Here is a 23124-nt window from a genome sequence, read left to right as displayed (position 1 = left end):
TAACACTGGTGCAGTAATATCAATTAATCTGCAAGTTTTATTCACATCTCCCCAGTTCTTTCCATTAATACGCTTTTTCGGGTCCAAGATTCCATCCATGATCTCCCATTGCACACACTCATCGTGTGTCCATATCCCATCTGTGACAGTTTTTCAGTTTTTCATTGTCTTCTCTGACCTTAATTTTGAAGGCTACTAGTCAGTTGTTTTGTAGAATGTACCTCAAATTGGGTGTGCCCTATATTTTCTTATAATTAGGCTGAACTAATGGATTTTTGAGACAATTACCAAAGATTACATAGATCACAGAAGTGATGTGTCCTAGTCGTGGCACGATAAATGTTGTATTTAATGTCAAAATGACTTATTTCTGGTGACCCTCATCACTCTGTTCAGTGGTTTATGGCCGACTTCCCCTCTGGAAATTTACTGTTTTTCCTTTTCATGCTGTATGTGCTAGAAGCCAGTCACTAACTGTGTCTCACAGTGGGGAGAGGGGAATTAAGCTCTACCTCCTAGAGAAGGAATTATCAAAACATTGTAGACATATGTTAAGCCACGACAGCCATTAATACATATTTTGTGAGAGAGATTCTGAGGCTATGAAAATTTTCTATTTCTCCTTAAATTTTTGTCTACTAATTATAGCATTCATCAATGAATCTTGCCTGCACTAATTGTTACTATGGTGTTCTAATGGTGATTTTCTATTTCCCTCATTCTTTCTACATTTTTTAATTGGAATTCTGTAAAAATAGTTGTCCTGTCTTTCCCATTCATTTAATCATTTATTTAAGCGTGTATTTATATCATTCGGACTCTTGGATATTTATTTTGTTCTCTGGGTTACAACCATACATGATACTGTTACTTCTCTTCTTGTTCCAATTGTTCCAGCTCTGTGATTGGCTGCCCCATGTGGTTGTCTGCTATTACGTTTTGACATGACCCCTACCCCTTTTTTGCCTTTTCTTACTTTTTGAGCTGACAAGATACTCCCTGATTATCTGAACATTAGTTGTGTTCATTGCCGTTGGGGTGTCATTGCTTCTAGGCCTCTTCAGTAGACCCAGCTAGGGAATATATGCACGTATACTAACTTGCGTGTGCATGCACACATGTCCACATTTGTGTTTTTATCTTTCTATTTATGTCTATATATAGAAATAAATGAGTCCATATTTATATCTCTGATTCTAATCCAGCACCATAAGGTTCATCCTAACCTTCCTCTCTTGTGTATTTGTAACATTTCTGTGGGTGAGTCATCTAAACTCTCATGATCTACAATGTATTTAGTTATTTGTTTACCTCTAGGATAAACGTAAAGTAGTTTCAAAGTTGCTAATACGTACTCTTGTGAAGGATAAATTTACTAACAAGTGGATAGTATTTGTGTACTTTTTTTGTCTTTATCTTTACAATATCAAGAAAAATTCCCAAAGTTTTTTCCCCAACCCCTTCAAGGCAGTTATGCCACTCATTTGCAACAATGTCAGATTTATTTACAACAGGCTGAACTTCATTCTGAGTTCCCCTGAAATCCAAGCTTAATTTCCTTTATTTTCATAGAGTAAAATTCAGTGTTTTTTCATAGAGTTCTACGTGCTTTGACAAATGCATAAACTCATGGAGCCACCACCCTAGTACCAGACAGGATATTCCATCACCCTAAAATTTCCTTTCTGTTTTCTGTGTTGTCAACTGCTCTCCTCTCCCCAAACCAAGGCAATCACTATCTATCTTCCCTCCTTATAGCTTTGCCTTTCCCAGGATGACATATAAATGTCTGCATTCTTGTATCCAGTAAACTTCACTTAAGATTCAAGATTAACTTCACTTAAGATTCATTAAGATTCAAGATTGTTGCTTGAATTAATAACTCTTTCTTTTATCTGTGAATAATATTCTTTAAATGTATAGATCCTAGTTTTTTCCATTAACTCATTGATAGTATCTTGATTTCTTCCCATTTTTTTCTCTTTTGTTGAGGAAGATTAGCTCTAGGCCAATGTTCTCGGCCAATCCTCCTCCTTTTGCTGAGGAAGATTGGCCTTGAGCTAACGTCCTTGCCAATCTTCCTCTATTTTATATATGGGACGCCTGCCACAGCATGGCTTGATAAGAGGTCTATAGGTCTGTGCCTGGGAGCTGAACCTGCTAACCCCAGGCCGCTGAAACAGAACGCGTGAACTTAAACACTTTGCCACTGGGCTGGTCCCAATTTCTTCCAATTTTTGATAATTATGAATAAAGCAGCTATAAATATTGTGTATAAGATTTTGTGTGAACATAAGTTGTTCTTTTTAAATTTACTTTATTTTTTTTTAGAGAAGTTTTAGAATCACAGCAAAATAGAGAGGAAGATATAGAGATCCCATATACTTCCTGCTAGGCATGCTCCACCCAGAGGTACAGACTTTTTCTCCTATTTCCTCTTTCCTACTGCAGTGGATTTCCGTAATTCTCTAAGGTGGCTGTTTTTGTCCCTCTTTCCCTAAGGATGAAGGTTTTGGGTCTTAGGGGAGATAAGGAGGATGGTCTGGGAAAAAAATTTGGCCTTGACTGCTGTTGCCCTTCTCCAGCCAGCAACAGAGAAACTTTCTTAAACTTATCCCAATCTTCTGCAGGAGAGCCTGCTTGCATTCATGCAGGAAAATCCTGCAAATCAGACAAAACACCCCAATGACTGGTCCTCAGAACGTCATCCTCTCATGCTAGCCCATACTCTGCCTTAAAAATTTATTTAAATTGTAGCTGAATTTTCTTACTGGCTTATATGTTGTCTGGGGGAGTCTGTCCTACGTTCACAATAGCCTGGAGCTTGTTTCTCACTGCATTACTGTCTTCTCCCATAGTTTGGGTTGGTTGCTTTTCCTGTGATATCAGTTCTCTGATGAATTCAAGAGAAGTCATTAATTTGAATTTTTTCAGCTTTTTCCTTGTCATAAGGAGGAGGGTGACACACTTTCCAGTTCTGTACATCTCTGAGCTAGAACAGGAAGTCCAACAACAATTTTATTTTTTTAAATTTAATTGTGTAATTTTACCAAATAGTTTAGCTAGAATCCACTGATGAAATTATTTCAAGGATCCCCTACACCAAACTAAATATTAAGATAACCATCTGTCAATAACATAGGAAGCAGCAATTCAAGCATTTATCATCATCAAAGTCTAGAATAGCAGATTTTTAAACATTAGGTCTGAAAGATCCTTAGAGAATCTTTGTTCCAAGGTTTTTCTCAACCTGTCTTGGCGTGTAGATCCCACAGAGAATTCAGCTCATCCAGTGTATTCTTAGTATAACCTACCTCAAAAGTGATACAAATGTATCTATGTTACAAGAACCTAATCAATCATGATATTCTTTGTAGACAATATATAAATTATAGAAAGTGTCATTTAAATAGATGTTCAAGATGCAACAATTACAATCATCTCCCAGAAAAAATATTGTTACAGCTGTAACAAGTTTGCTTGCATCTGTTGTGTAACTTCTTGGATCACTTTCCTATGACAGCATCAGTCTCTTTAACAATGCACTACTGAGATCGGAGTTCTTTGCAGCCATCAGTCAGGCCTTTGCAAGTGTGTCACTCGTCAGTCCCTTCAATCTTACCTCCTACTAAAGGACCCAAAGAGAGGAAAGACTCACAAGGATGGTGAACCTGTCCGTGGGTGTTAGGCAGCTTGAGGCGGTGAAGAAAACATTGCACACAACCTCAGCACATACGTGGATCAGTGTCGAGGGTCTAAAGACCACTGAGGAGAGCATAAAAGCAACTGCTTAGTTGAGATTCTAACCCATGGCTTACAAATCTTGTGCAGCGAATTTTATATTCAATCAGATTGCCTAAAAGATTTTTTCAGTTTTCTTTCTTTCTTTTTACCTTTTGTAAGGTTAAGAAACTAGTGTTAATGTTTAATGAAGCATCAGCTACATTTTAAAGTGAATATGTATTCCCTTTCAATTTTCTGTGATTCTGAGTCCATTTGGTGCTATTATCCACAGACCACAGACGGACAAAGATATTTTCCACAGCTGATTTCACGTGTGATTCTGCAGCCTATTTGCCTTTCCATCTCCCTGAAGGCCCTAAGATTATATTTTTCGAATATCCTCAAGTGCCTGTTCATTCTCATGGACACTAAGTCAGTACCTGAGTGCAGAGCAGCACCTTCTCCCAACAATCCTAAGTAGAGATCTGAGTCACTGTGATCCAAGGAGAGGGAGATAACATGAAGGGCTCCAAATGTTCTGTTTTACAGGTTATTATCCTAAGTAGGTCAGTGGTTTTCAATATACACGGTGAACAAGAATCATCTAGGAGCTTGCTGAGCAGATCCCCAGGCACAATCCCCAGCCTACTAAGTCAGGACCCTGCAGGTTCGCCCAGGAATTTGCAGAGATGCTTCAAGACATTTGGAACATTCTTATTTTTCCATTTCTAGGCAAAATTTACTAATCTTTGATGAATATTTTTACTCAAAATGGTAAACATATTTTTCTCTTTGTTTATTTCCCTATTGGAAGATCACTTTTTTTTGTTTGTTTTCCACCTTTATTAATGACTATCTTGAGAGTGGTAAAGCATTGTTTTCATTTTCTCCAACTGCAAACTGCTCTGTGACAGTATGAGAGGTTTTCTAAACCATATCTCATTCATCTACGACTGCCAGCGTGTGAAAACAAGGGATAGACGCCTGCAATGACAATTAGTCGTTAGGAACCGATGTTGAGGTGCTATGATAAGTTTGCTTTTTTACTGAAACTCAGAAAACTCAAAATATATCTACCAAGATATGGTTGTGAGAACTGTGAGTTGCTTTTAAGAAAGTAAATCATTTAAGCCTCTATAAATTCTTGGTAATGTGTCAAAATGTTTCTCCTCGAAAGAGAAAAGAAGTAAACAGAAAGAGATGGCTAAGATGAGCTCCAGGTGGCAAAACGAATTAGGTGTTGCGCCACATCGGAAGGCAGAGTAGATAAAAGATGCCACAGGTGGCTAGAGGATGGGAATAAGAAGTACACATTTATTGACGACTCAAAGTTTTTCTTTTCCTATGTGGATAAAGAAGCAGTGACAAATAGAATTATTTTTACTTGGTGTTCTGGCAGACAAAGAAATGGGCAGTCACACTCATGAGCTAAAAAGACGAGGTAAAATTTGATGGTAAGTGTGAAAATAGCATCCACTTTACAATTGCACCAGCAGATACATTGACATGATAAACCAAGTTGGACTGAATTAAGTCAAAAAGAAAGGAATAGAAGAAAGAAGTTTTCGTTTCAGTCAGCATTGAAGGTGTTCTATGGCGGAATACTCACTGAAGCTTGTGGAACTCACACATGCAGTGTCTGTGTCTGCATCCCTCTCACTATTTTGCAAGCTTAAACACCATTTGTAAAATCAGAAAATGGTTTAGAGGTCATGACGTGGTTAAATGACCCTGGGCTTTGGTGGTAAAAAGGCCTGGATTTGATCCCAAATCCATGACTTTTCAACTCAGTGATTTACACCTGTCATTTAAAATCTCTGGACCTGAGGTTCCTCATCATAAAATGGAAAGTATAACTCTAAACCTTCTGAATCCTTGTTGGAATTAAAAAAGAGACTGACAGTAAGGTGCAAGGAATATGCAGGTGTCGTATGCTAGTTCCTTTCCTCTCATTTTTTTTAAAGATTGGCACCTGGGCTAACAACTGTTGCCAATCTTCCTTTTTTTTTAAAGGGTTGGCACCTGGGCTAATAACTGTTGCCAATCTTTTTTTTTTGTTTTCTCTGCTTTGTTTCCCAAACCGCACCGGTACATAGTTGTATATCTTAGTTGCAGGTCCTTCTAGGTTCAGGTTGTGGGATGATGGGATATCGCTTCAACGTGGCCTGACGAGCAGTGCCATGTCCGCTCCCAGGATCCGAACCCTGGGCCGCCGCAGCGGAGTGCACAAACTTAACCACTCGGCCATGGAGCCTGCCCCCCTTTCCTCTCATTTGAGCTTGCCTTTCCTTCCTTCCCCCAACGCCACAGCATCCCAACAGGTGGGCAGAGTGAAGCATCTGAGTGGATCTTGGTTCATTTTCCCTATGTCACTGCCAGAGCAACAATCCCAAATCACACTCAGTTACTCCTATACAAAAGCACCTTCAATTGCTTTCATTTCTTAGAGGATAAGAGCCCAATAACTTAGCATGTCATGGAAGACTCTCTTGACCGGGTCCCTGCTTGTGTCTCAATTCTCACTTCCAACTGCTTCACAGCACAGTGAGGATAGGGTGACAAGAACAAACTCAGGCATTGTATGGACTTGGTTTAGATTGCAGTTGCAGCTTCAACATTTACTTTCTTTATGACTTGGGGCAAAACACTAATCTCTTTGCAGTCACAGTTTTGCTTTTTGTAAAGTAGCAATAAAGAATTGTGCCTCCCTGTTAGGGCTGTTATGAAAACTAAATAATTTAACATCTGCAAGCTATTAGCTCTTCTTACAGCGAATGACTTCATCAAGTTCACTAGACGTATTTTTGGTTCATGCCTGTACCTGTCCCCAGGATGGCTGTTTCCCTGACTTGAAATATCGTTTCCCTGCATTTCTAACAGAAGGAATACAATTCATTATTCATTATTATTACAAACTCACAGTCTTTATTATTCTTCTTAAGTCAATATCTCCCTCCATCTAGGAAGAAGTGTGTTCTTTTCTTAGTGCTCCCATGGCATTTTAAATATTATCTAGTCAGTTGTGAGGCCCTGTATCGTACTTCTTTAGGTCCTTCTGTCCCACCGTACACTTTAGTGGAATTCCGTACATTCACAGTGTTGTACAACCATTATCACTACTTAGTTCCAAAAATTTTCATCACCCCAAATAGAGCCCCCTACCCACTAAGTAGTCACTCCCAATTCCTCCTTCCATCTAGCCCCGGGTAACCGCTAATTTACTTCCTGGCTCTATGAATTTGGTGATTTTAGGCACCTCATCTAAATGGAATCCTGTAATATTTGTCCTCTTGTGTCTTTCTTATTTCACTTAGCACAATGTTGCTTTTTTTTTTCATTCTGATTTATCTCCCCAAATCCCCCTTGGTACATAGTTGTATATGTTAGTTGCAGGTCCTTCTAGTTGTGGCATGTGGGATGCCACCTCCACGTGGCCTGATGAGCAGTGCCATGTCCGCACTCAGGATCCGAACCAGTGAAACCCTTGGCTGCCGCAGTGGAGTGCACAAACTTAACCACTCGGCAACGGGGCCGGCCCCAGCACAATGTTTTTAAGATTCATCCATGGTGTGCCATGTACCAGTATTTCATTCTTTCTTTATTTTCCCTCCCCAGTGCCCCAGGACATAGTTGTATATCCTAGTTGTAAGTCATTCTAGTTCTATGTGGGATGCTGCCATAGCACGGCTTGATGAATGGTGTGTAGGTCCGTGCCCAGGATCTGAACCAGCGAATCCCAGGCCACCAAAGTGGACCATGTGGACTTAACCACTTGGCCAGGGGCCCAGCCCCTCATTCTTTTTTCTAGCTGAATGTTAATCCATTGTTTACCCATTCATCTGTTGATGGACATTTAGTTGCTTCCATCTTGAGGTTAGTGTGAATAGAGCTGCTCTGAACATTCATGTATAAGTTTTTGTTTGAATACCTGTTTTCAATTATTTTGGGTGCATACATAGGAGAGTAATTGCTGCATCATATGGTAACTTATGCTGGGTATTGAGGGGCCACCAAACTGTTTTCCACAGTGGCTGTATCATCCTGTGTTCCCACCAGTAACGTGTGAGGGTTTCGTTTTCTCTTCATTCTTGCCAACACTTGCTATTTTCTATTCTTTTTAAAATCATGGTCATCCTAGTGGGTGTGACTTGGTTACCAATTGTGGTTTTGATTTGCATTTCCCTAATGATGAATGATGCTGGCATCTTTCATGTACCCATTGGCCATTTGTGTATCTTCCTTGGACAAATCTCTATTCAAGTCATTTACCCGTTAAAAAAATGGTTTTTTTTGGCTTTTTGTTGCTGAGTTGTAAGATTTCTTTATAAATTCTGGATACTAGACCCTTATCAGTTATATGGTTTGCAAATATTTTCTCTTTCTGTGAGATGTATTTAACTTTCTTCATAGTGTACTTTGACGGATAAAATTTTAAAATTTTTATGAAATCTAACATGTTTTTCCTGTTGTTGCTTGTTCTTTTGGTGTCACATTTAAGAAATTATTGTCAAATATAAAATTAGAAGGATTTGTCCTTATGTTTTCTTCTGAGAGTTTTATAATTTTGGCTCTTACATTTAAGTCATTGACCCTTTTTGAATTAACTTTTATAGATGGTTTGAGATGTGTCCAACTTCATTTCATTTTTTTTTTGCACAGAGACATCCGTTTTTCCTAGCACTATTTATTGAAAAGACTTTTTTTCCACCATCGGATGGGGAAAAATTTTTCCCCAATATTTTTTGGCTTTTCAGAGCCCCTCACAATTCCATACGAATTGTAAGATGAGTTTTTCTATTTGTTCAAAAAAAGGCCATTGTGATTTCGATACAGAGTTTATTGACTCCGTACGTCACTTAGGAGTAATGCCTTCTTAATGCTATTATGTCTTCCAATTCATGAGCATGGTATGCCTTTCCATTTACCTAAGCAAATGGTCTGATTCAATTCCTTTCAGCAATGTTTTGTAGTTTCTAGTGTTGAAGTCTTTCACATCCTTGACTGATTTAATTCAATCCCTGTTTAAACATCTCCAGTTTTGGGAAATTTGCCAATTTCTAATATAAATCTGTTGCAGTGCTTAAACGTATTGTATCAAACTCTACTTCCTAATAACTATTGCATTTTTATTGAAAGACTTTCTTTTTTTTTTTTTTAGGGGATTATTTGCCCTAAGCTAACATCTGTTGCCAATCTTCCTCCTTTTATTCTCCCTCCATCCCCCGCTCGAAGCCCCAGTGAACAGTTGTGTATAGCCGCAAGTTCTTCTGGCTCTTCTCCGTGAGCTGCCACCACAGCCTGGCTACTGACAAACAAGGGGTGTGGTTCTGCACCCGGGAACCAAACCCGGGCCGCCAAAGTGGAACGCACAGAATTTCAACCCCTAGGCCATCAGGGCTGGCTCACTGACAGACTTTCTGAGAGAACATACGTGGACACTGGAGTTGGATTTCAAGGGCCCAGAACATTTCAACTCGCTACCAAAAATATTGCTCAAGAGAAAGCATAGTCACAAAAGACAGATATGAGAAAGTAGTGTGTACTCTGTGTATTAATGATGGCCATGCATCATAAATGGACACACATCAGGATATGCATATATATGAATGCACAAGGCAAGAACACTTTCTGTTTTAGAAAGAATGAGGTTATAAAATTTTCCTTGCTCTCTCCCTCTTCAAGTTGAAACTAATTCACTTATTTAAAACAATCAGCTTTATTTGTAGCAGTATTTTAAAATATATTTCACCTATAGGGAGAAGTCACCAAAGTCCAAGGCTGGAAATGAGAAAAAACCAGAAATTGCCAGTATATTTTTGTACTTGTAGACATAAGTAAATGAGAAAAGGTAACCTTAGGCAAAATTTTTAGATGATTCCAATAGCACAACCCTTGAGTTCTTCCTTCTAGAGCTGCAAAAGAAATAAACAAGTCAAAGTTTTTAAGAGAATCATGAATTTTTATTTAATATTACTGCTTCTGGTAATATAAACAAGGGATTTTGTTAACATAGGCAAACAGATAGTCAACATAATCAGGCTGAGGGAGGGAATTTTTTTTTTACTGAAATTTATATTTTTTCTAGAAGCAGCTGATATATAAGGTCTATAAATATCCATAATTATTAATTCTTTAAATTGTAACTCCAGACTTATGAAAAGTTTAAAAAACAACCCAAGGGGTATTATAGCATATGTGTCACATCAGTAATGTGCTAAGAAAACATAGCTATTGCTTCAGATCGGGGAATCGAATTCAATTCTGCCTAATCTCTGAAGACTATTATCATTTTGGTTATTTATTTTACTGTACCAGGCCTATGCCTGCCCCTTATCATTCTTTAAAAGTTTGAGACAAGGAAGAACAATGCTGATGATTCTGAGATTATAAAAGTTGTATAATTTTCTAAAGCTCTAACAATTAATTAACATTGAAATGATTTCACCATCTCTTTTGGGCAGAGTAGTGTACATTTAATTAGACTAACATTCATCAAGAGATAAAGTAATCGTTGTATCAACTCCAGTCCTAGGATATTCTACAAACTTCTAATAAATTGAGGCTGGCCAAACGAATGGCAGTTGTGGTACTCAAAGTCATTTTATTATCTGGATAAGTTTATAGGAAAAAGGTGCTTACTGTATTTTATTTTGAACTCATAGGAGAATCAACTACTTGCTTAACATATTTTTATACTAAAATTAAAGCTTACCCAATTATCTGGTCTAAGTTGTGTTGAATATGGATTCTCATTAGAGCAGATACCTTGTGATGACATGCTGTATCTAAATAATAATATTAATAAAATTATGTTTAACATTAATAAAAAGTCTATTACTCTCTCTTTTACAGGCATTACCTTGTTCCAGCATCATGGCAAACTGGTGGGGCAGGTAATGTTTACAGATGAAAGTGGTTAGGCTTAGCTCGCTTGCCTCTGGAAAGCACTTTTCCAAAACAGCCATCTTAATGGAAATTTATAGCGATTGGATTTATCAGTTAAACTTTCCCAAGGATTATTGTATTTTCTTGGACCTGTAGGATGAGCGTAAATTGAACATAAGCCATTGACATCGGTGATCTTTTTTCGCTTTTCTGCTTCCCCCAGTAGATTCTGAAGTTTTCTAAGTCAGAGCCTGAGTTCATTCATATTTGTATTCCCAGGACCCAGTAGTGTTAGCCACAACGTAGGCACTCGGTAGATGTATCTTAGATGAACGAATAACTGTGGAGCTGACCAGCAGCCCTGCCTTACCTCCCAGTACTGTCCAAACGGAACAGTATGCACTCTCTGTTCCTGTAATACGCGGCCCTGAATTCCATCACGGCTCGCATCACATGGCATTATACTTGTCTGTTTTCTCGACAGCATCCCCCAGCCGCTACTCCAAACAAATGTAAAGTTTTGAGGGAAAGGGCTCTGTCTTATATATCTGTGAAATCCTGGTCCTAGCAAAGTGTCTGAAACAGTGAGTAGGCGCTCAGCAAATACTCATGGAATGAGTGTGTGGCTGGAAAGGTCTTTGTGTCTTCACCATTTACTTCCTGATGGGGAGGGGGTTTATGACAAAAGTGTAACAAAAAGACACAAGAAATGTTAACATATCAACACATGGACGTTTTATAATCAATAGCAATGTATTTTAAAAAAGTTTCTGTGTTTTATATTTGCTGCTCTGAAGAAATATCTAAAGCTTCCTGAGACAGAGAATGTTCCTAGTTCTGTCTCTTCCAGGACACAGCTGGCAAGAATGTATTCGTTACCTAAACCAGTAGCGCTGCCAGATGAGGGAGGAGCTGGTGCCTCATCAGAAGTAACAACAGAGATAGAGAAGATCCAGGGAAAACAGGAGGAGAGACAAAAGGAAGGAAGATAATCAGAGAGAGAAATGGAGAGAGACTTCCAGAGGAGGCAGACATGGCATGAGCTGAAAGACTGGTGATGGAGAAAGCTAAAAATAGAACTCTGCTCTTAAAAAAAAACTGATAATACTTGATGTTGATGAGTTTGCAGAGAAACACTCTCATTCATACTCATTCACTCCTGATGGGAATCTAAATTGGTCTAAACTTTGTCACACTAAAATTGTAAAATATGCATTCCATGGACATTATTTCAATTTCTGAAATTTATCCTAAATATTGATTTATGTAAACATGCAAAGTTGCATTTACAAAGATATTTATTGTATTTACAAATACATTATTTGTAATAATAATAAAATATTTGAACCTAAATGCCTAAAAATTGTAAATTGGACAAGTAAATTTTATTTATATTACTCGAAAAAAGGTAGAACTTTGCTTCCCCCTCTGGCCTCGAGGTTGTGAGGACTAAAAGAAAGATCACTTTCTCTCTTTAATAGAATATTGCTCCGGAGTGAGACAGATGGGTTGCATGTGAATGGCCAAGTTCTTATACCTTTCTCCTTGCAATGTAGAATATCCCAGGATATATTCAGGTTATGAGAGACGACACCACGTTAGAGTAGCCTTGGAAGCTGAATTCCAGGAGAAAAGCCACAGGGTCCCCAAATTACCTCGGAAATACAAAAAGACCACAGAAGCTCTGGGCAGTTTGACTAATGTATCACATACCACAGAGCTTCCTTGAGGCCCTCGTGGGCCCAGACAAAAATTCCACTGGAGGCGCAGCCATGGCACCGCCAAGACCATCACTACAGAAAAGTTGGCTGATAAAAACCCCAGCCATAGCTTCTTCAGATCTAACGTGCTATGTAAACCACAGCTCAGGGAAGTCTCTGGGCTTTATCTTCGGATGAACACCATCTTGACTTTTTCTGCTTAATCCAGTGGGCCTAACAGCACAAAGCAACTTTTCCTTTCTTTACTTTTATATTCTACAGTTTGGAATTTCAGTGTAATCGCACCCTGCCATAGGTAGCTCCTGCTCACTAGCGGGGCCCTCGTGTTGTCCTTTCACAAAAGGCAGCACGGAGCGCTTCCTGTCAGCTCCAGGGACATCACAGCCTTCGTCCCACCCACCTTGCTCCCCTCTGTATTTCTCACTCTTCCGAGATGTGAGGAAACTGCCAGGTGCTCCCACCACCAACCCCTTCCATTAGTATCCTTCTTCCATTCTTTTGGAAAAATAACCAAACACATCTGAACATTTGTGTATGCTCATATACTTATGCAGGTCTGAGTATTTTTGTGATGTGTTCTGTGGGGGAATTTGGTGGTAGGAATATGAGCCAGGAAAACATTTGTGGTCCTTGAAATTTGGCATTAGGGTCGGCATTAGGAAGTAGGCAGATGTATGTCTAGACCTACACACACACACACACAGACACAAATATATGTAAATATACATGCACACACATATACGTGTATATATACATGTCAGAATTTGCTTTGAGGTGGGTGTTATAAATTTCAACCTACCTCTGGCTTAATTAGCCACTGAATTCTTGGGGTGTTTTACAAGAGTCACTTAACTTCTGTGAGGATCAGCATTTTCATCTGGAAAAAATTATGACAATAAATTCTACTTTTCAAAGTTGTTATGTGGAATATGCACGTGATGCTAGGAAGAATAAATGAGTAAAATAAATAAGTAGAACTGAATATACTCAGCGCATTAGGGAATCTAGTGAAGGTGGATTCTCCTTCTAATCCATAGAAATTTGAAGAAGAATCCTTAAGTCAGGAATTGCTAACCCTGCCCTTGATTGTCACAGTGCCTATTAGTTTGTCTGGGGACAATAAGTGCTATTGTCTGACAGACTGTAATAAGGAGGAGAAAGTAGTCTAGTTAATTTGCATACACACTACCCTTAACCAGCTCTTAAATAAGCATCCAGGGAAGACAGCTAATTATCACCCACTTTAATGTTGTGTTGCAAGGATTACAATCAGTCCTTTTCTCGAGGAAGAATACTTATACGACATTATTTGTTTCTTTGCTTATTGGTATCTCCCCCAAAAAGACAACAGAGCTTGCTAGTTTGGGGTTTTGTTTTACTTTTTGTTATGAAAAATTTTAAATGTAGACGAAAGTAGAAAGAACGGCATAACAACCCCCCATTGCCCATCACTCAGTGTAAAAAATTATCAACACATAGGCAAATAGTTTTTGTCTTTACCTCCTATACTCTAACCCTTGCTGGGTATTTTATTATTTTTACAATTTTGTGGAAGCATAGTTTACATGCTATAAACTCAACTTATTAGAGACGTTCAATTCAACGGTTTTTTAGAAATAAATTCATTTGCACCACCATCACCACAGTCTAGTCTTAGAATGTTTCCATTACCCCCCCCCCCCGCCCCCCTCCCCGTTCATGAGCCCACTTGCAGTCAAATCCCACCCCCAGCCCCAGCTTCAGGAAACCACTGCTCAGCTTTCTGGTTCTGTCGATTTGTCTTATCTTTTTTTTCACATCCATGGAATTAACCAATATGTAGACTTGTGTTTCTGGCTTCTTTCACTTAGCATTATATTTTTGAGCCTCATCCATGTTGTTCCATGTGTCAGTAGTTTCTTGTTATTGCTCAATAATATTCTATTGACTGGCTGTACACATCTTGTTCATTCATTCACCAATTGACAGACATTTGGAACATTTTTAGATTTTGGCTATTAGGTGTAATGCTACCCTGAACATGTATTACCAGTCTTTGTGTGGACATATATCTTCATTTCTCTTGGCTAGATAATCAGGAGTAGAATTGCTGGGTCATTTGTAAGTTTATGGTTAACTTGTCAATTGCAGGAGATCATAATTGGTCACCCCAAAATGTGTCTCTGTGGCGTGAGGACTTTTTTGGGCAAGTTACTTTTTAGAAACTGCAGACAGAGGAGAAGCTCTGAAAAGTAGAAGTGACCTTTTGTCAGCGATATTGACATTTGTAAGGGAATCTCCATCTGTAAATGAGTCTCCCTCTCCATACCAGGAAGAAGGGGCGATGACCTTATCTCTAGAAACCCTTATCAATGTGGAAGGCAAGGACTTAAATCTGCATAATAACCTTACTCTTGTTTACTGTGCTTTTCTGGTAATCTCCCATAACTGACTCCTCCCCACCCCCAACTTCTACCTTTGTCTTTAGCTGAAGATAGTATTTAAGGTAACAGCCTGTGCATTTTGGTGGGTTGCTCAGCTTTCCTGAGTTTCTCCCACGTATACATGTTATAAAGCTTTGTTTGATTTTCTCATGTTATTCTGTCTCATGTCAATTTAATTTGTAGACCAAACAGAAGGACCCAGAGGGTAGAGGAATTGTCTTCCTCCTCTACACAATGAAACCAACAAAGTCTTTCTGAAGCCGCTGTACAATCCCACTAGCAACACAAGGGTTCCAATTTCCCCACATCCTTGACAATGCTTTTTCTTTTCCTTTCTTCTTCTTCTTCTTTTTTTATTATAATTATCCTAGTGGTTATAACTGGTATCTCATTGTGGTTTTGACTTGTATCTCCCTAAAGACTAACATTGTTGAGCATCTTCTCATGTGCATATTAACCATGTGCGTATCTTGGTAAAATACCTATGCAAATGTTTATCCTTATGCAAGTACTACATTGTCTTGATTACTTTATATGTTTATAATAAGTTCTGAAATCGGATATTGTAATTCCTCCAACTTTTTGCTTTTCAAAACTATTTTGCCTCTCCTGTGTGTCTTTACATTCACTACAAACTTTAGCAGAAGCATGTCAATTTCTACAAAATAGCCTGCTGGGATTTGATAGAAATTGTGGGAAATCTATGGATAAATTCCAGGACAACTGCCATCTTAACAGTATCGAATCTTCTAGTCCATAACCTTGGAACGTCTATCTACTTATTCAGACATTTTAAAATTTTGCTTAGCAAAATTTTATAATTTTTGGTAAACAAGTCATGTAATTTTAAACATTAAATTTATATCTAAGAATTACGTTTTGATATTACTGTGAGTGAAATTATTTTCTTAATTTTATTTTTAGGTGTTAGTTAATAATTTATAGAAATTTAACTAATTTTTGTAAAGAAATGTTGTATCCTATGACCCTGCTAAACCAAGTTTTAGCAACTTTTTGAAAAATGGATTAATTAAAATTTTCTTTATAAAGGATCATGACACTTGTAAGTGAAAACTTACATTTGTTTCTCTCTAATCCGGATCTCCCTCCCACCCTCTTTTCCTCCCTCCCTCTCTTCCTCCCCCCTTCCCTCCTCTATTCATTCCTTCTTTCCTTCTTTCCTTCCTTCCTTCCTTCCTTCTCTTCTTTCTTCTTTTCTAGTCTTTTCTTTTTTTCTTATTCCACTGGGTAGAAACTCAGTAAAATGCTGAATAGAGGGAATGAGAGTGGACACTCCTGCCTGGTTCCTGATCCTAAAGGGAAAGCATTCATTTTTTCGAACTAAATATAATGTTAACTGTAGGATTTTCATAGATGCTTTATATGAGACAGTTCCTTTCTCTTCCTAATTTCTTGACAGTTTTTATTTTAATTAAGGGTTGAAGTTTTCTCAAATACTTTTGCTGTATCTGCTTGTTTTCTGTTGCATTAATATGATATGCTGCATTTATTGATTTTGTTATACCAAACTTGCTCTCCCGGGAAAAATTCATGTTGTTACATTATTTAATCCTTTTAATACATTGTTGGATTCAGTTTGCTAATATTTGTTAGGATTTTTGTGTCCATGTCATTCAGGGATATTGCCCTACAATTTTATTATTTTTTGGTAACGTCTTTGTCTGGCTTTGGTATCAAGTTAACACTGGCTTTATAGAATGAGTTGAAAGTGGTCTCACTTTCTGTATTTTCTGCGAGAGTTCATAAACCATTGGTATAGTTTATTCTTCATTTTTGTTTTGCCATCCAGAATATACTATTGATTGATTAGGGTATTTTTTCTTTTAAATTTTAGTTATCATACTTTTCAACTCTAAAGTTTTCACCATGTCCTATTTTAAAATAATTTCTCTCAATGTGATTTTATACTTTTTAATCATTGCTGTCATGGTTTCTTTTAATTCTTCATGATAGTTTTTGTAGTTTTTTCCTTTTTCAATATACTTAAAGCAACTGACCTATAGCCCTCTCAGGGACAGTTTTCATTTCCTGATTTTCTCTTTTCCTGAACATAGGTCAAATTTTACTGTTTCTTTACACATCTCATAATTTTTTTATTGAGAACTGAACATTTTTGATGAAATAGTTTAGCAACAGTGGATTCTGATGTTTTATCCCTTGAGAGGGACTGTTGAATTGTTTAATTTTTTTGTTTGTGTAGTAACTTTCCTGGAGTAAATCTATGGAATCTATTTGCTCATGATGTGTGACTGCTGATGTTTGTGCTCATTTTAAAAAACATATCTTTTTCTTGTTATTATTTTTAGCCTGGCTTCCTAGGGTCACCTTTGTGTCTGAACAGCATATAGGTCAGCCAGTAATTAATCTGATCCCTATAGGACTGTCTCATTTCTTAGATCTCCCTGATAAATTCCTGGCTAGTTTGTCAATCTCTCCTTTGCCTGAACCAACCTCGCAACCTTGTCTTTGTGAATCATTCTTCTTCTCTGTCGATTGGCCATTGGTATTGCTATTATTACTGACAATGCTGCTGAGCATGCTGTCTTACATGCTATACCTAAATCAAGTGAGGTTCCTCTGACACGGAAGCTGCTGATCATCCCAACTTGTCCCACCTGGTAGAACTGTCACACTGACCCAGTGTGTGGGGAATGGGAGAAGACCCAAGTAAGAACAACACAGATGCCTGCTCTTGTCACACAATATCTTGTTGTTTTTCATGAATTACCACTTCTTAGTTCAATGTGTGCTTTGGTCAATTTCCAGAGTCCTGGCAGGATGATTTTGTTAGCATTTTTGTCCAGTTTTATTATGGTGTTTTGGGGAGATGATTTGTTACTTACTCTGCCATCCTGGAAGTCCTAACTCATGAGAGTTTTCTTTCTTTTTCTTTTTTTTAGGGGAGCAGGTCTCACGGTTGTAGACTGTAAACTGGCATTTACAAGGTGGTGCACTCAGCTCCTTGAGAGTGAGCACGCATGGTACAACAGCAGTGAAGAGGGATTGAAATTCTCACTTTGGGAAATCAAGGAGGAATTTCCTAAGAAGGTAACTTTTAATCTTTGATCTTAAATAAAAAAGACAAAGTGTAGGAATTGATGCTACCTATAGGGTAAAACCAACAAGCAAACGAACTAATAAAGTACGTCAGTCAGGAGAAAAAGTATGTGCACAGACGCAGATGCTAGGGAGAGGGTAGATTTCCGTGTTTACATCCATGGTCCTGATAAAAATGGAAGACGGGTGGGTGTGCTCCCAGGATGTACTTGCACAATTGTTCTGAACAAAGAAGAGAAAAAGTTCAGCGTAGATGTCTGGAACACTGCCAACGCCCTAGTTACCAGAGAGAAGTGCAGGTTTAAACAGAACATGATGTCTGGAATTTATCTCCAGGGTTATCTTCTGTTCTGGACCAAAAGTCCTGTGTCAGAGTCCTGTGCAGAGAAGCAGCTCAAATAAAAAATGAAGGAGCTGCTTTAATGCTAAACTAGTGGAAGTTTTGAGCCTATATAAGCAAGACGGTTTCGACTCCAGCATTCTTGTAACCCAGATACCCTGCTCCTTTGAGACCTCAGTACATTTGGACCTAATCCCATGGCCTCTGAAGATTTGAAGTTCTTCTCAAACCACAGAAATATTAATAAAGTATAAAAGACACCAAGATTTCAACTTACTTATCAGTGAGGTCTCTTCTCTCCTTTCTCCATAAACCAGTTCTTTATCTAGGTAAAATGTCTACGGATGAGAGGAGGTGACAGAGAGTAGGGTCATACTATCTAATAGGTCTAGTTTTGGGATTGGTTAAAATTTATAAGATCATTATCTGATATGATTTATGAGGGAATGATTTTTAAAGCAAAATTGGAAATCAAGAGCATGAAATCATTTGGATAGAGCACTTGTCTGAGGGCGAGAACGATCTGTAAGCTGAAGGAAATGCTTTTGTAAAAGGACAAAAGGGAATTTTTATTTTAATAAGAAAGTCAGAGTGCATCGCTGGAAACACATTTACGTTCAAATGAGAACACAAAGAATAAACTTCACTCCTACATCATGCAAAGATGGCTTCATTCAAGTCAAATCTTTTCCTTCTGAAATAAATCCGGCTTTCAAAATCTATTAATTAATCAGGTGTTTTGTTTGTTACTTACTGAGTGGGAAGTCTCTACTAGGCTAAGTTATAACAATTTTACTTTCATGGAAGTATCTAAGATTACAAGGCAATATTAGTATAATTTTGGGGCAGAAGTTTTTGGCTTGTGAATTGGGGTGCTATTATAACAAATGAAGATTTACAGAACAAAAAAAATCAAATAAAATTTTAATCACAGGTCTAGGGTTGGGAAATAAAATGGAAGAAGATGTCCACCAAATTGCATCTTCAGGTACAGGCTGTAGCTAATCCAGTAACAGATCTAGCCGTAAAGGGAGTTGATGTACTACCAAATTTTACCTTCACGGTGTAATTTATAAACAAATTTGTTGGCATGCAAATTATAACTTGCCCTGAAAACTTCTTTTACTAATTAAGGTTTGCAGAAGCCTGGGAAGGGCTGAATAATTAATGCAACGCTGGCATGTTTCCTAGTGAAGTGAAGGATTACCAAATGAGATGTCAAGATTAGGAAAAATGAGCTACTTAAAAACACATTTTAGTTTTTGTACTCTCTTTGCTTTTGAAATGTGAACTGATGCAAGGATGGGACCATCAAATCTTACGTACAGGAGCCTGTTGGTGCCACAGCACAAGCAAGTGGTGATGTCCTGCTCTACTCTCAGCTCTCTATGGGCTGCATTGACCCCTTCCATAGCTCAGCCATCTAGTGTTGAGATGACTGTTGGTCACCTTTCTTCTGTCCCTCCCATTAGTCACATAGCAGAAAAATGTAGTGAAAAGAACAGGGTCCAGAGTGAGATAGGCCTGCATGCAACTTCTTCCTTCATCGCATATTAGAGTTGTGACATTGGAGGGATGTCATCCCTACCTTCTGAATAATATAAGTTTATTCATTTGTAAATTGGAGGCCATTATAGGCATCATATAGATTTAACAAGATAAATTAAAGATGATAGTAACTGCTCAAAAAAAATTATTCCTTCCGTAAGTTTACTTTGGGGCATCATATATTAGGAGGGCAACAAAATCATACACTTACTAATGCACAGAGGGAATGGTGACAGACTGAAAATTTCATTAAGGAAAAAGGTCAGAATGTGTAGGGATCTTTTGCTTTGAAAGCTGAAGAATAAGGGAAGGCAAAAATGGTAAAAATGGAATAGATTTATCCCATTTTGCCCAAGAAAATTAAATAATTGCAAATGGTACTATGGTATAAAATATGGAACTTTTAGCAAATTAATGATAATAGTTGAATCTATAGATTGCTTTAGGAAGTATGGACATTTTAACAATGTTAATTCTTCCAATCCAAGAGCATGGAATACCTTTCCATTTCGTTGTGTCTTCTTCGATTTCTTTCAACAATCTTTTATAGTTTTCGATGTGCAGATCTTTCACCTCTTTGGTTAAGTTTATTCCTAGGTATTTTATTCCTTTTGTTGCAATTGTAGACGGGATTGTATTCTTAATTTCTCTTTCTGCTACTTCGTTGTTAGTGTATAGAAACGCAACTGATTTTTGTACATTGATTTTGTATCCTGCAACTTGACTGTATTCCTTTATTATTTCTAAAAGTTTTTTAGTGGACTCTTTAGGGTTTTCTAGATATAAAATCATGTTTCCTGCAAAGAGTGACAGTTTCAGTTCTTTTCCAATGTGGATCCCTTTTATTTCTTTTTCTTGCCTGATTGCTCTGGCTAGGACTTCCAATACTATGTTAAATAAGAGTGGTAACAGTGGGCATCCTTGTCTCGTTCCTGTTCTTCGAAGGATAGCTTTCAGTTTTTCTCCACTGAGAATGATATTTGCTGTGGGTTTGTCATACATGGCCTTTATTATGTTGAGGTATTTTCCTTCTATGCCCAATTTATTTAGAGTTTTTATCATAAATGGATGCTGTATCTTGTCAAATGCTTTCTCTGCATCTATTGAGATGATCATGTGACTGGGTATTTATCCATCGAACTTGAAAACACAAAGGCATAAAGATACTTGCACCCCTATGTTCATTGCGGCATTATACACAATAGCCAAGACGTGGAAGCAACCTAGGTGCCCATCAAGGGATGAATGGATAAAGAAGATGTGATGTTTATACACGATGGACTACTCCTCAGCCATAAGAAATGACAAAATCCGGCCATGTGTGACAACATGGATGGACCTTGAGGTATCATGCTGAGTGAAATAAGTCAGAGGGAGAAAGTCAAATACCATATGATCTCCCTCATAAGTAGAAGATAAAAACAACAACAACAACAACAAAAACAAAACACATAGCATTGGAGATTGGACTGGTGGTTACCATTGCGGAAGGGGAGAGGGGGGAGGGCAAAAGGGGTGATTAGGGTCACATGTGAGGGGATGCACTATAATTAGTGTTCAGGTGGTGATCATGATGTAACGTATCCAGAATTCGAAATATGATGTACATCCGAAAAAAATAAAAATTAAAAAAAAATTTTAAAAATGATAATAGTAACACCTTCAAACAACTGTCACTGTCCAACTCGTTTTCATTTGCACAGGGTTGAGAAGGCTGATTAGATGTGCTGTAAAAAAGAATTTCTCACTGTTGGAAGGCATTTTTTAAGCAATAAAAAATGATAATCATAATAATGGTAGTTAAGCACAGATTCAATACAATTTGTTTAACTTTGTATTCCCCAACATCTGGAAGTTCTTGCCACTTGGTAGACGTTAAGCGTCTGTTCCATTAAGTTCACAGACTTCTCTGACATCTTTGGGATGACTCCTGTGATCTACCTTCTTCCCACTTCAAGAAAGCACATCCACACACTTCATACGCCTGTAATTCTCCTAGAGAAAAGGGGATTTAGTTTGACAATGTAACTCACTTGTTACTATAAGAAAGTTTATAATGCTTTCTTAAAGGAGGAGGGGAAAACTTTTGTCCGTGAAGTCTAAGACTAGATTTATGTATTTATGTGTTTATTTGCAAGGCATAGAATCAAATTTTTGATGATGGACAGACTGTAAAATCTTCATACAATAGTTGGAGCTATTTTATTTTTGTGGTGGGAAAGTGCATTTAATTGAAAACCCTTTGAAGAACACAAGTTAAACTTTAATCACTTTCCGCCTAGGAAAAGAGGCTCAAAAGAAGGCTTGGCAGGGGGAGAACCAAGGGCTGTCCTCAGAATGAACAACCAATTCTTGAACAACCTACTTGGTTCCAATAGTAAATTTGTTCTTACCTTACCAAATTATTTGTTGTTTTTAAGCGTTAATGTGGACAATTTGATGTGTTGTAAGGGAAACTGTTTCCATGTCTTTCTGGTAAATGTTAGATGGCTATTATCTACATTAGCATAGAGACAACTGATGCAATGTAGGAAGAAATATACTTACAGTCAGTGAAAATCAGTGATGATGCTAATTTACTCACAAAAATGAACACAATGATTGATTTGAATCATGATGAATATCACTGCATTTACAGGTGTATTCATAGAACAATATTTATATGAATATCAGAGTGCTTTAAACTATAAGTGATTATCCATAAAGACAGAAGAAAGTGCATGACAAATTCTGACACAGAAACTCCAAGGCTGGACCCCAAATCAGACTAAGTGGCGGAAATATGAGAATGTCCAACGAGACACTCTATACATGCTGAGAGATTCCAACACGGGTAATGATTCCGGGCAACAGCAAAGTGGTTTGGAGGCGGAACAAGAATGGAAACCACTACCTCAAAGCGAATGGTAGCCAGGATGACATCAAGGAGAGCTAGAAGAATGTTGGGGTGGGTTTGAGCTTTACAGTTGGTCTAGGATGAATCCTGTAGGTGCCCCATGTAGCCGGCTTCGCGGAGCCCTGAAATGGCGGTGCCTGCGAGGCCCAGCCTATCCCATGCTTGTCTTCCTAGCAGGTGGTGCTGCTGCTTTTGTTTGCTTTTTTGTTTGTGGTCATTTACTCTTTGTGACTTGAAGATGAGAAATTCGGGGGCTGTATGCTCCGCAGAGATAATATTTTGGCACACTAAATGTTTTCGTTCTGGTCACTTCTTTGTGGAAAAAACAGGAGAATCTTTTGTGTTAGATGATCTGTTAGCTGGAAGCAGCTGAGAATTCCATGCTTTGGTTTCTCCTCATCTTGGTGTGTCTGAGGGATGCTTCATGGAGATTGTACAGAGATCGTTTTCATTTTCACCAAGTTGTGTAACTGTTCTTGTTCCAATTGTTGACCTACTAGTCCAAAAATT

The 23124-nt window shown here is 38.0% G+C and overlaps 1 long non-coding RNA gene across 1 annotated transcript; it reads right to left on the bottom strand.

Moving 5' to 3' along the window:
• Positions 1-10340: 10340 nt before the first annotated feature.
• On the bottom strand, positions 10341-18525 carry LOC138917770 (uncharacterized). The gene is made up of 3 exons (XR_011426218.1): positions 18448-18525; positions 13129-13206; positions 10341-10758 (listed from the first exon to the last, which is right to left on the bottom strand). It is a non-coding gene; the product is annotated as an uncharacterized lncRNA (long non-coding RNA).
• Positions 18526-23124: the final 4599 nt, after the last annotated feature.

Source organism: Equus caballus, chromosome 15, assembly GCF_041296265.1.
Source record: "Equus caballus isolate H_3958 breed thoroughbred chromosome 15, TB-T2T, whole genome shotgun sequence".
NCBI lineage: Eukaryota > Metazoa > Chordata > Mammalia > Perissodactyla > Equidae > Equus > Equus caballus.
Note: the sequence above shows the minus strand (reverse complement) of the source record. Positions and strands in the feature narration are given on the sequence as shown.